The 10,998-nt window shown below is 39.0% G+C and overlaps 1 pseudogene; it reads left to right on the top strand.

Annotated features, from left to right (window-relative positions):
- The first annotated feature begins 9,675 nt into the window (after window positions 1–9,675).
- On the top strand, window positions 9,676–10,764 carry LOC102499056 (developmentally-regulated GTP-binding protein 1 pseudogene; annotated as a pseudogene).
- Window positions 10,765–10,998: the final 234 nt, after the last annotated feature.

Below are 10,998 nucleotides of genomic sequence, written 5' to 3' on the forward strand. Positions count from 1 at the left end.
CCTCACTTTCCCTCTCTTTCTCTCTCTGTTTTCTCTGGTCAAATAATAAAATAAAATAAAATAAAGAATTCTTTAAAAAAAGTAGGAGGTATTCTCTAATAGAGGGACAGGGATATTTAAACCATACATAGTGCTTGTGAAGCAGAAGGTGAGCATGCACTTATGGATACTTTCCACAGGTTTGCCCTATAGAAAGCTCCAGTCTAGCTGTATAATTTAAGAACTGGGAGATGGGAAAGGAGCGTCTCCCTTCCTTCAGTGCCTCCATTCACACTTGGGATTCGTTGGTGAATCCAGTTATCAAACCACATGTGGGAAAAGCCAATCTACTCAGAAAACACTTTTTTCAGGAGTTCCCTAAACAGGTGCCTCTGGAAATGTGAACAGAATAGGGCTGATTGCTCTGTGGACTGGAGGACTGTGTTGATGAGATCAAGCTCAGAGGAAGGCTCCCTCTGTGTGCCACTTAGTTCCTCTTGTATATCTCCAGCTTGATCATAGCTTGCAACCCTGTCAGCTGTATCACAGATCTATTCATTCTGCTATTTGCCAAATATGTATAGAAGTGTGGCATGTTATTGCAAACTCTCTGTGACAGCAATGTGACTTGCATTTGTGACTTCCAGCACTCAGCAAATTGAGCTGGAAGTGACCTTTCACATCTTCTTGCCTTTTTGTGACCCTATGACATGTCTCAGTCCTTCTCTCTCTTTTTAGGTTTTGTCATACATAAGGGTATGCGTACTTGCCAGAGACAGTGAGAAGGAAAATGAGAAATCATCCTCAGGATGATGGCCACATTGCAGTCCCTTCTCTTCTCAGGACTTTGGGCATACGTATACATGTGCCCAGCATGATTTTCAAACCACTGGGTCCAGGACTTGAACCACAGTCAGCTATGTGGGAGTGCAGTGTATATCATCTGCTGGCTCCCTCCAGACTTTCTCTCTTAACCTTAGGATATCAATTCTCTTATACCCTGTGTCAGTTTTATGGGCCAATTCCCTCAGGTCTCTTGAAACACCTCATGTTGTAACCTTGTACTGTGAATAGTAAGGGAAAAGAAAAACACAGATAACATTTAGAAATTATTTTTCTCATTATTGCATTTTTGTTGCCTGGCTATTGACTACCTTATAACTAAACACTCCCTCTCTGATACCTAAAGCAAAGGAACAGTAGAAAAAGGACTATAAATCTATTAAATCAAATACATGTTGCTCAGGAAATAAATTCTCAGTGTACTCCTAAGGTCTGTATGATAAGCTAATTGTAATGACAGTTAAATGTCTTAAACTGCCATTGAGCATGATTGTTGTGACTCAGGAGCAGATATTTTGATTATCTTCTCAACACCAACAATGTCCTGTTGCTAAAGGCCCAACCAGCCTGGTAACATTGTAAAGGTATAGGTTATGCAATGGATCATCTGGAGGAGGTAACTAAAGGGATTTCAGGAGAAAATAGGGAAAAAAATTTAAAATTTTTTTTCAGGTAATGATAGAGGCTATTTGCAAAGCCACATTTGTTAATTCAGAAATACTTGTGTGCATCTTAGATTTAGGGGAAAACAAAAATGGAAGTATTAAACAGTCTTTAAAAAACTATTCCTACTCTCATTTCTATTAATCAATTTTTAAAATAAAGTTATAAGAAAATGCATGTTTGCTTTAAAAATACTTGTATTATTACCTTTCAATTATGTAAATGTATGGAAACTATCATAGATGATTCATAAAAAGGAATAATATTAAAAAATTTTAAAAGATTTTTGCCATAGGGCATGTGCACTTTCCAGAAAGAGAGAGACAGAGAGAAAGAAAGTGAGAAATCACCCCCTAGGGGGTGGCTACACTGCAGTCCCTTCTCCTCCATTCTCCTCTCGGGATCTTGGGCACACACGCACACGCACCTGGCATGAGTTTAAGCCACCAGGTCTGAGACTCAAACCGCAGTCGACTACATGGGAGTTCAGTGACATAACCATTACACTAACTGCTGGCCCCAATATTAAATTTATTTAAAGATGATAAAGAGAGGCCAGTGGTGGCATAATGGTTAAGTTGCTGGACTCCCATATGGACAACTGTGGTTCAAGACCCAGATCTGGTGGCTTGAAACTCATGCTGGGCATGTGTGATTGTGTGTCCAAGATCCTTAGAGGAGAGTGGAGAAGGGATTGTTTTGTGGTCATTCCTCTAGGGGATAGTTTCTCAGTTTTTCTCTCTGTCTTTGCTTCTCCAGGGACCACATATACCATACAGCAAAAATCTATCCCTAAAAAATAAATATTAAAGTTGTATTTAATCCAGAGATCTATCACTGCTAACGTACCATGACCAAGAAAGTTTAACTGATGTAAATTTATCCCTCTCTGTTCTTGAAAGTTGTAAGAGTGACAAGCAACAGATAAGAAAGCCAATAGAAAGATGTGACTAAAAAAGACCTCAGAGATAGGCAGTTAACCATATATTAGTCCAATCCACTGTACCTTCTTAGCTTTAACAGTGTATGACAATCATCAGAATCCATAATGATGAATCTGGTACCTGTGAATCTTCAAAGTATGCCCTTCAGTATAAAATGAATTATTTGTTTATTTGCTTCTTGTGACTATCTGATATACTAGGATAGGAGTTAAGGCGGCTTAAAATAAAGGCCCATATGAAGCAAGACAGTGAAAAATAGAAAGAGAAATCAGAAACCACAGAATTCAAAAATTTTCTTGGGCCATAAACACATTTGAAGATCTAATAAGGAGCTATAAAAAAAAATCTCCCCAAAAAGCATATGTATGCAAATGGGCACAGCTCTTTGCCAACAACCTTGAAGCATATCCAGGCACCCTCTGCCTGGGTGTCCTTGAAACTCAGTATAAGAGCCCCTTCAGTAGAGAAAGCAAAATTCGAAGTTAAGGTAGTGATTATGCTTGAGCATTACATCTAGCTCTGATCATCCTGTAAACCAGAGTTAAAAGATTGAACACATTGGGTTACAGAGTTATCCACATCTAAAAATGGAAGCAAATCAGTTCACATAATTATAAGCAAAACATACAATTTAAAAAATGACAGTGTTTATACATTTTGTGAAGTGATTGTTTTATAAAGAGTAATCAAGTAATATAAAGGGATGTAGCATAATTTAATGACATTCTTTGAAAATAAGCAATTGGAAGTTGAATAACTATGCTAATTATATTGACTAGCATATTAAATTAGCTACAGCATCTCATTTCTAACCCTCCTGGAAAAGAGGAATTTACTGTGTATGTCTTTCTTTAATGGTAGATTTACCCACCTAATATTATTTGATTAAAGTTGACATTAATATAATATATTCCCATGAGCACATACCAGCTAAGCAGCAATGAAGGCCTAAGGGTATAAAAAGAAATCAACCTATGATTAAATATCTGCTATTAATAGGTCATACCATGGAAAACTAGCATGTATATAATAGGAAATAATCACTTTAGATACCCACTGCTTCCAACCCAGGCATTTACTTTCTGAAAGGAAAATAAATAACACAACAATTCTTGTCACAATTATAGGCATGGGCAGTATAGGACAGGGGTTAAGAACACAGTCTCTGGAATCAGAGACTGGTTTCCCACCACTTAATTAGCTCTGTGACCTTGAGCAAAGTCATTTAACTGCACTGAATCTCAGTACTCTCATCTGTACAATAAGAATGAAAGTATTAATCTCAGGGCTGCTTGTAGGCTATACAGGGTTCTCTTGGAAATACTGGGTTGTTGGAAAAGTTGCGACACATTTTTGCACTGAAAAACATAGAAAAAAATATGTCATGACTTTTCTGGTGATACAATACTTGTGTGGCTCCTGTCTATACATCAACATGACTCACCTAAAACCAACATGTCAGTGTCATCTAGCAATTCGATTTCTTTATTTTTTAGAGAGATTTTTGCTGCAGGGGACATGCTCTCTCTGGAGAGACAGAGACAGAGAGACTCACAGAGAGACAGAAAGCGAGAAATCATCTCCCCCAGGAGGGATGGCAATGCCACAATCCCTTCTCCTCCATTCTCCTCTCAGAATTTTGGGCATGCATGCACGCATACCCAGCATGAGTTTTAAGTCAGTGGGTCTGGGACTTGAACCACAGTCAACTACATGGGAGTTGAGTGATGTAACCATTATGACATCTGTTGGTCACATCTGGTAGTCCAGTTTCACATGACCCTATAAAGGAACTACATGACTAGCAGGAGTTATCCATTTACCAGGCCACTCTCTTGGAATTAGGACTTGGCCAGGGGTGTCCCAGGGCAACCTTATAAGCATAAGTGCTAGAACTCTGGAAGTTCTGATCTACCTCAAACAGAGGGTTACTGCAAAGGATTGGAAGACACCCCAAAGGCATAGGGCCAGAAAAGGGATTCTACTTGCTAAGTTCTAAACAAGGTGCTATTCTATCTCATAGAGTCACTTGGAAGAATGAATGACATAATCTGTGTAAAACACTTGACTTAGTATATGTGGCAATGATTAATGCTTTTACCAATATCATTACCAATGTTCACTGCTGTCTCATGCCTTGTCTGATTTTCTTTCAGTGGATGGATGCATTGACTGGTCAGAGAATCTGAAGACATACATGGCTTTGGCAGAGTTCTGATCTACCTCAAACAGAGGGTTACTGCAAAGGATTGGAAGACACCCCAAAGGCATAGGGCCAGAAAAGGGATTCTACTTGCTAAGTTCTAAACAAGGTGCTATTCTATCTCATAGAGTCACTTGGAAGAATGAATGACATAATCTGTGTAAAACACTTGACTTAGTATATGTGGCAATGATTAATGCTTTTACCAATATCATTACCAATGTTCACTGCTGTCTCATGCCTTGTCTGATTTTCTTTCAGTGGATGGATGCATTGACTGGTCAGTGGATCTGAAGACATACATGGCTTTGGCAGGCGAACCAGTCCGAGTGAAATGTGCCCTTTTCTACAGTTATATTCGCACCAATTATAGCATGGCTCAGAGCACTGGGCTCAGGCTAATGTGGTACAAAAACAAAGGTGATTTGGAAGAGCCCATCATCTTTTCAGAGGTCAGGATGAGCAAAGAGGAAGATTCAATCTGGTTTCACTCAGCTGAGGCACAAGACAGTGGATTCTACACTTGTGTTTTAAGGTGAGAGTTATGTGACTATATTGCTCAATCATAGGGCTGATAGTCTTTTGATTGGGGCTGAAGTGTATTCACATTATACAGCAGATATGTTCTTGAAAGGCTGCAGTGCATGTGGAGATTCAGTGTATTCAATTCTAATTATCTATTGGAACTAAATGGCAAATTGTTATCAGATTTTTATAAGATTCTTATTTACCATGTGTGTTAATTTAATTTTATAAATTTTGTGACTCACTTTTTTCCCAACCCTACCAGCTGCCCCAGACCCTTATATTCATAATTGTTTTTGTATAGAGCCAGCTGACTCAATGATTTTGATATGTGGCCATGAAAATGACCTAGAATATAATTTAGGCCAAAGTATTGCCTTTCGTGTTGATAGAAAATGGCTTCAAATGTTGCAAGGTAATCTCTTAGCAAATGAGCTATTGGTGAAATCTTTTCGTAGAATTTGCAATGTTAGTTCAAGTCTACTGTGTCTAAGTATTCAACATGGAGCTCTGTAAACCCAGAGTTATTCTGAATTTCTGGATACTATGCTGGGACAATACCACAGACACAATTCTTGCTTGTAAGAAGTTTACAGTGAGAAGCTATTTTGTCCTTAGGGATTTTACAATGTTTTAACTTCTCCCTCCATCCCAGAGATAGGATCTCAGATCTAGCATCTTAGATAGAGACTGGATTAGGTATTGAAGTAGGTAGCTGAGATGACCTTTAAACCATCTTTCAACTCTGCCATTTTGGGAGTCTCTGATCTTGCTCACCAGGGACCTGCACTCTACTATTTGATTTTAACTTCTTGGAAATGCAGACCCTCCTGTTTTTTTTCCTGTGAACTCTGATGCCAAAGCTATGCTACTTCTTCCTCAAAAGTACTTGGGAGCCCCTGGTGAGGCTTCATTGTTCAAAAGGCCAGGAGAGCAAGGTGGTATATAAATAGAGAGCCCTCTTCATGCTTTAAGAATCACTTTTGTGTGTATGTGTGTGGGGGAACAAATGGTGGATTTAGTCTGTGTTTGAGGAAGGCAAAATCCCCAGGATCTTGGCGATAATTCTGATCACACCCTTAGTTATAAGTGATATTTCCTCCTACTTGAGTAGCTCTTGGCAAAATTGGGAAGTAGATATAATTCAACTTAAGTGACTGGCACTATATTCTCTAGTGCTGCTACCGCTTCCCTGCTCATCCTCCTCCATCTCCTACCCTCATTATAACTTGTCAGTCGAGGGCCAACAGGTGACACAGGTTAAAGCAGGTGAATCTCACATGGCCAACTGTGCTTGGTCAAGTCTCAGACCCAGCAGCTTGAAAATCACACTGGGAATGTGTGCATATGTGCCCAAAATCCTGAGAGGATAACAGGAGAAGGAATTGCAGCAAGGCCTTCCTCCCTGGGGGATGATTTCTTTCTCTCTCTCCCCCCTCCCCCCATGGGGGATGATCTCTCTCTCTCTCTCTCTGTCACACACACACACACAAACACACACACACACACACACACACACACACACACACTCTAGCAAGCACACATGCCCTATATCAAACAAAACAAAAAACAAAACAAAAACAAATAAAACTTTGCCAATTGAAAACTTGCCTTTTCCTCCCTCTACCCCTACTTTTTTAGAAGAATCATTGATTCAATTTATTATTATTATTTTTTAAATTTGCTATCCCTCACATGTGCTCACCAGAGAGAGAAAGAGAAAGTGAGAAAGCCAGCCACTAGGCCTAGGACTTGACTGGGACTTGAACCATGGTCAACCATGTGCAAGTCAAGTGACTTAACCACCACACCACCTACTGGCCCCCTACCCTTATTTTTTTTAACTAATTTTTATTTAAAAATATTTTTCTTTATTCATGGTAGTATGCATGCATGAAAGAGAAACAGAGCAAAACACTCTCCACAGGACTTGGTCATACTGTAGGCCCCTTCCTTCAGCACTTCAGTCCTTCATTCCATTGGGATCTTGAATACGTGCACATGCACCCCACATGTTTTCAGGCCAATGGGGCCAAGGATTCAAACTACAGTTGCCGTGTGGCTTCTAGTCTGGCACACTACTGACTATGCCACAGAGGCTGCTTCCTCCCTGTTTGCTTTTTTTTTATTCTGTTGACAAATCTGAAGTGTTATTTGCAAAGCATCAGCCTACTATATATAGGTGTAAAACTACAATGAATTATTGACCTGATTATTGCTTACTTCCCCTGCTTTGCTTGTGTTCTCAGTCTTGCTACCTCCTTTTCTTTTTTTGCTCTCTAACCCCATTTTCCTACTCCTAGCAATGAAAATAATTTAGTGTGTATTCTTATATACATTTTCCCTACTCTTTTAATTATACAAGCATATATACATGGGGATTTTTTTCATTGTTTTACAAAATAAAAGGAAGGCTATAGATTTCTTTGCATTTTCTTTTCTTTTTTTTCTTTTTTTTGCATTTTCTTTTCTTAGCAAAAATTCATAGCAGAAATCTCTTCAAGTTAATTGATAACTTACTCATTCTTTTCAGTATATATTATAGTATTCTATACTACTTAATAGTCTGTCACCACAATTTAGTCAATCATTTCCTAATGATAGTCATAAACTATGTATACAAATTTTCATTCATATAAAAGGTGTTATTTTAGAGGCCAACTCTGTGGTACAGTGGTAGCATGCTTCCTGCTCAGGAAAAGCTGGATCCCATATGGCAAGGGTGGTTCAAATCCCTAGCCCAGTCAGCATGAAACATGTTAGATATGTATATAAGTGCCCTAAATCTGATGCACTGAAGGACTGGAGGAGGATGTTCCAGGTTTGACCAGAACCTGCTCACTCTTGCATGCATATGCACACACTTTATCATGAATTTTTTTAAAGTGTTGTAATATCCTTTGCCTCTGTGCTATTCTTGGTAGCATACAGAATTACAGAGTTAGAAGCAACATGGCAACTGTAGTTAAAAGTCTTGGCCTGGTCCAACTGAAACATGTATATGTATGCATAACCAGAATCCTGGCAAGCTGGAGGACTAGAGGAAGGAGGTTGCAGAGTGGCTAGACCCTGTGGACTGGTGGAGGGTGCTCTTCTCTCTGTCTCTCACTTGCATGTGTGCATGTACTATATCATGAATGAAAATAAAAAGTGCTATAATGAAAATTTCCTATTTGACTTTTACACTAGGTGTGTGCGCATGTGCATGAGAGACAAAGAGGGAGGGAGAGAGAGCAAGCAAGCACCCCAATGGGGTCTAGTCATGTTGCAATCCTTTCTTCCAGTTTTCTATCTCATCAGCATCCTGGGCATGTACCTGTGCACCTGACATGATTTTCAAGCTGCCAGGACAGGACTCAAACTATACTCAGTCATGTAAGATCCAGCTTCCTCTGAGCAGCACTTAATTGGTGTGCAAGGCTGCACCCTATTTGCTTTTTAATAAACTTTTAAATTTTAGAAGTTTTAAATTTACAGAATTATTGCTAAGATAGTACAGAGAATTCCTGTATACCTTACACCTAATGCTCCCTTTTATTAACATGTTGCATTTGTTACAAATAATGAACTAATAGTGGTAAATTATTGTTAACTAAAGTCCATACTTTCTTCAGAGTTCCTTAGTTTTCCCTTAGTGCCCTTTTTCTCTTTGAGGATCCCATTTGTGATAACACATTATTATACATTTAGTTGTCATGTCTTCATAAGCTTTTCTTGGTTATGGCAGTTCCTCAGACTTTCCATGTTATTGATGATCTTGACAGTTTGAGATAAATTGATCAGATGGTTTGTAGAATGTCCCTTGGTCGGGTTTTATCTGGTATCTTTCTCATGCTTAGACTGGGGTAATGTTTTTGAGGAAGAATACACAGAGGTAAAATATCATTCTCATCACATTGTATCAAGGAAAAAAATTATGGACAAGACTTATCAATGATCATGTTGACCTTGATCACTTGGCTTAGTCTTTGTCTTTCTCTACGTAGAAGTTACTCTTTGTTTTTCTCCATTGTCATAGTACACTTTTTGGAAGAAAGTCATTGTTCACAGTCCGCCCTTAAGGAGTGAACAATTACATTCCTACTCCTTAAGAATGCAATATCTACATAAATTCCACTTTCTATGAACTTTTAAAATATCCCTTTTCATTATACATTGGGTTGTAATACAATACTGATTTATTTCCTTATTCAAAATCTTTCACCTTTGCTCACTGGGAGCTCTTTCAATTGGCTCACTTATCACTTTCATATAAGCCCATCATTTTGAGATTATTATATTTTTGTTTTGGTTATTTTTGAATGTTTTGTGAGTATTTCCTTATATTGTGGAAAGATATTCCAGGTTTATCATAACTACTTCTTGCCTCAATCCTAGAATTAGCTGTTTTCCCCAAGGAGCCCTGAGTCTTAATGGAGAATAGTACAGGGGTCTTCAAAATGTTCATGAACAATGCATATTATAAGAAACTGAGAAGACACAGTGTGGAGGTCACTAGATCTTCAGGGTCTTGCCACTATGAGTAGTACTTTAGTAGAAATCACAGAGATTGAGGTTGAGATGGCTCTGGCTCAAAAGAACAAGGCCACAGCACACCATCTAAGGCTTAAGGCATACCTTGCTAGACTTCATTGAGAACTCATAACTCCTAAATGTGTTCATGGTGGTGGACCAACAGAAGGTTTTGATGTGGCCAAGACAGATGATATTCAAATTTGACTTGTGAGTTTTCCATCTGTGAGGAAGTCTACACTGTTCAGTAACCTGGTGGGGATATATTCTAATGTGGTAGCCTCTGAGTTTACTACTATGACCACTGTGCCTGGTGTCATCAGATAGAAAGGTGCCAAGATCTAGCTCCTCGATCTCCCAGATATTATAGAGGGGGGCAGGAATGGGAAACATAGAGGCCATCAAGTCACTGCAGTGTCTTGAACTTGTAACTTGATCCTTATTGTTCTTGATGTCCTGAAACCCTTGGGACATAAGATAATTGAAAATGAGCTTGAGGGCTTTGACATTCACTTGAACAGCAAACCCCTTAACATTGGTTGCAAAAAGAAGGACAAGGGAGGCATTAATTTCACCACCACTTGACATCAGTGTGAACTGGATGCTGAAACTGAAGCACATCCTGGCTTAATACAAAATTCATAATGCCATTGTGACTCTGTAGTGATGCCACAACTGATGATCTCATTGATGTGGTAGAAGGAAACAGAGTTAAAGTCTCATGGATCTCTGTGTTAAGTAAGATTGACTAGATCTCGATTGAGGAATTGGATATCATCTATAAAGAGCTTCACTGTGTACCATTTCTGCCCATCACTGATGGAATTTTGATTACCTGTTGGAAAAGATCTGATACTAATGAAAACTAATGAGGATTTACACCAAACTCAAAGGCCAGTTACAAGATGATACATGCCAGGTGATTCTGTTTTACTTCAAGACCACAGTAGAGGACTTCTACATGCAGATTCATAAAAATCTTAATCATTTAAACATGCTCTGGTTTGTGGTCTTTCTGTGGAACACAATCATCAGAAAGTGGGTAAAGACTGTATGTTGGAGGATGAAGAAGTCGTTCAGATTGTGAAGAAGTGAAACTTTCCCCTTTCAGCATCATCCTGGCTATCCACAGCAGCTTTCTTCATTACCTATGCACTATACCAACACCATCTGGCCTTGGCAGTCACTGAATCAGGATTGGATTCAGGGGAGCAAATGGTGACGCCCGTACTGGAACCTCACTTGTCTTGTCTTGTGTCATCTTGTATGTTGAACTGCATAAAAAGACCTGGCAGGCCAGTCAGTTCTATACAGTTCATGTATCATTGT

Source organism: Tupaia chinensis, unplaced genomic scaffold, assembly GCF_000334495.1.
Source record: "Tupaia chinensis unplaced genomic scaffold, TupChi_1.0 Scaffold146705_1, whole genome shotgun sequence".
NCBI lineage: Eukaryota > Metazoa > Chordata > Mammalia > Scandentia > Tupaiidae > Tupaia > Tupaia belangeri.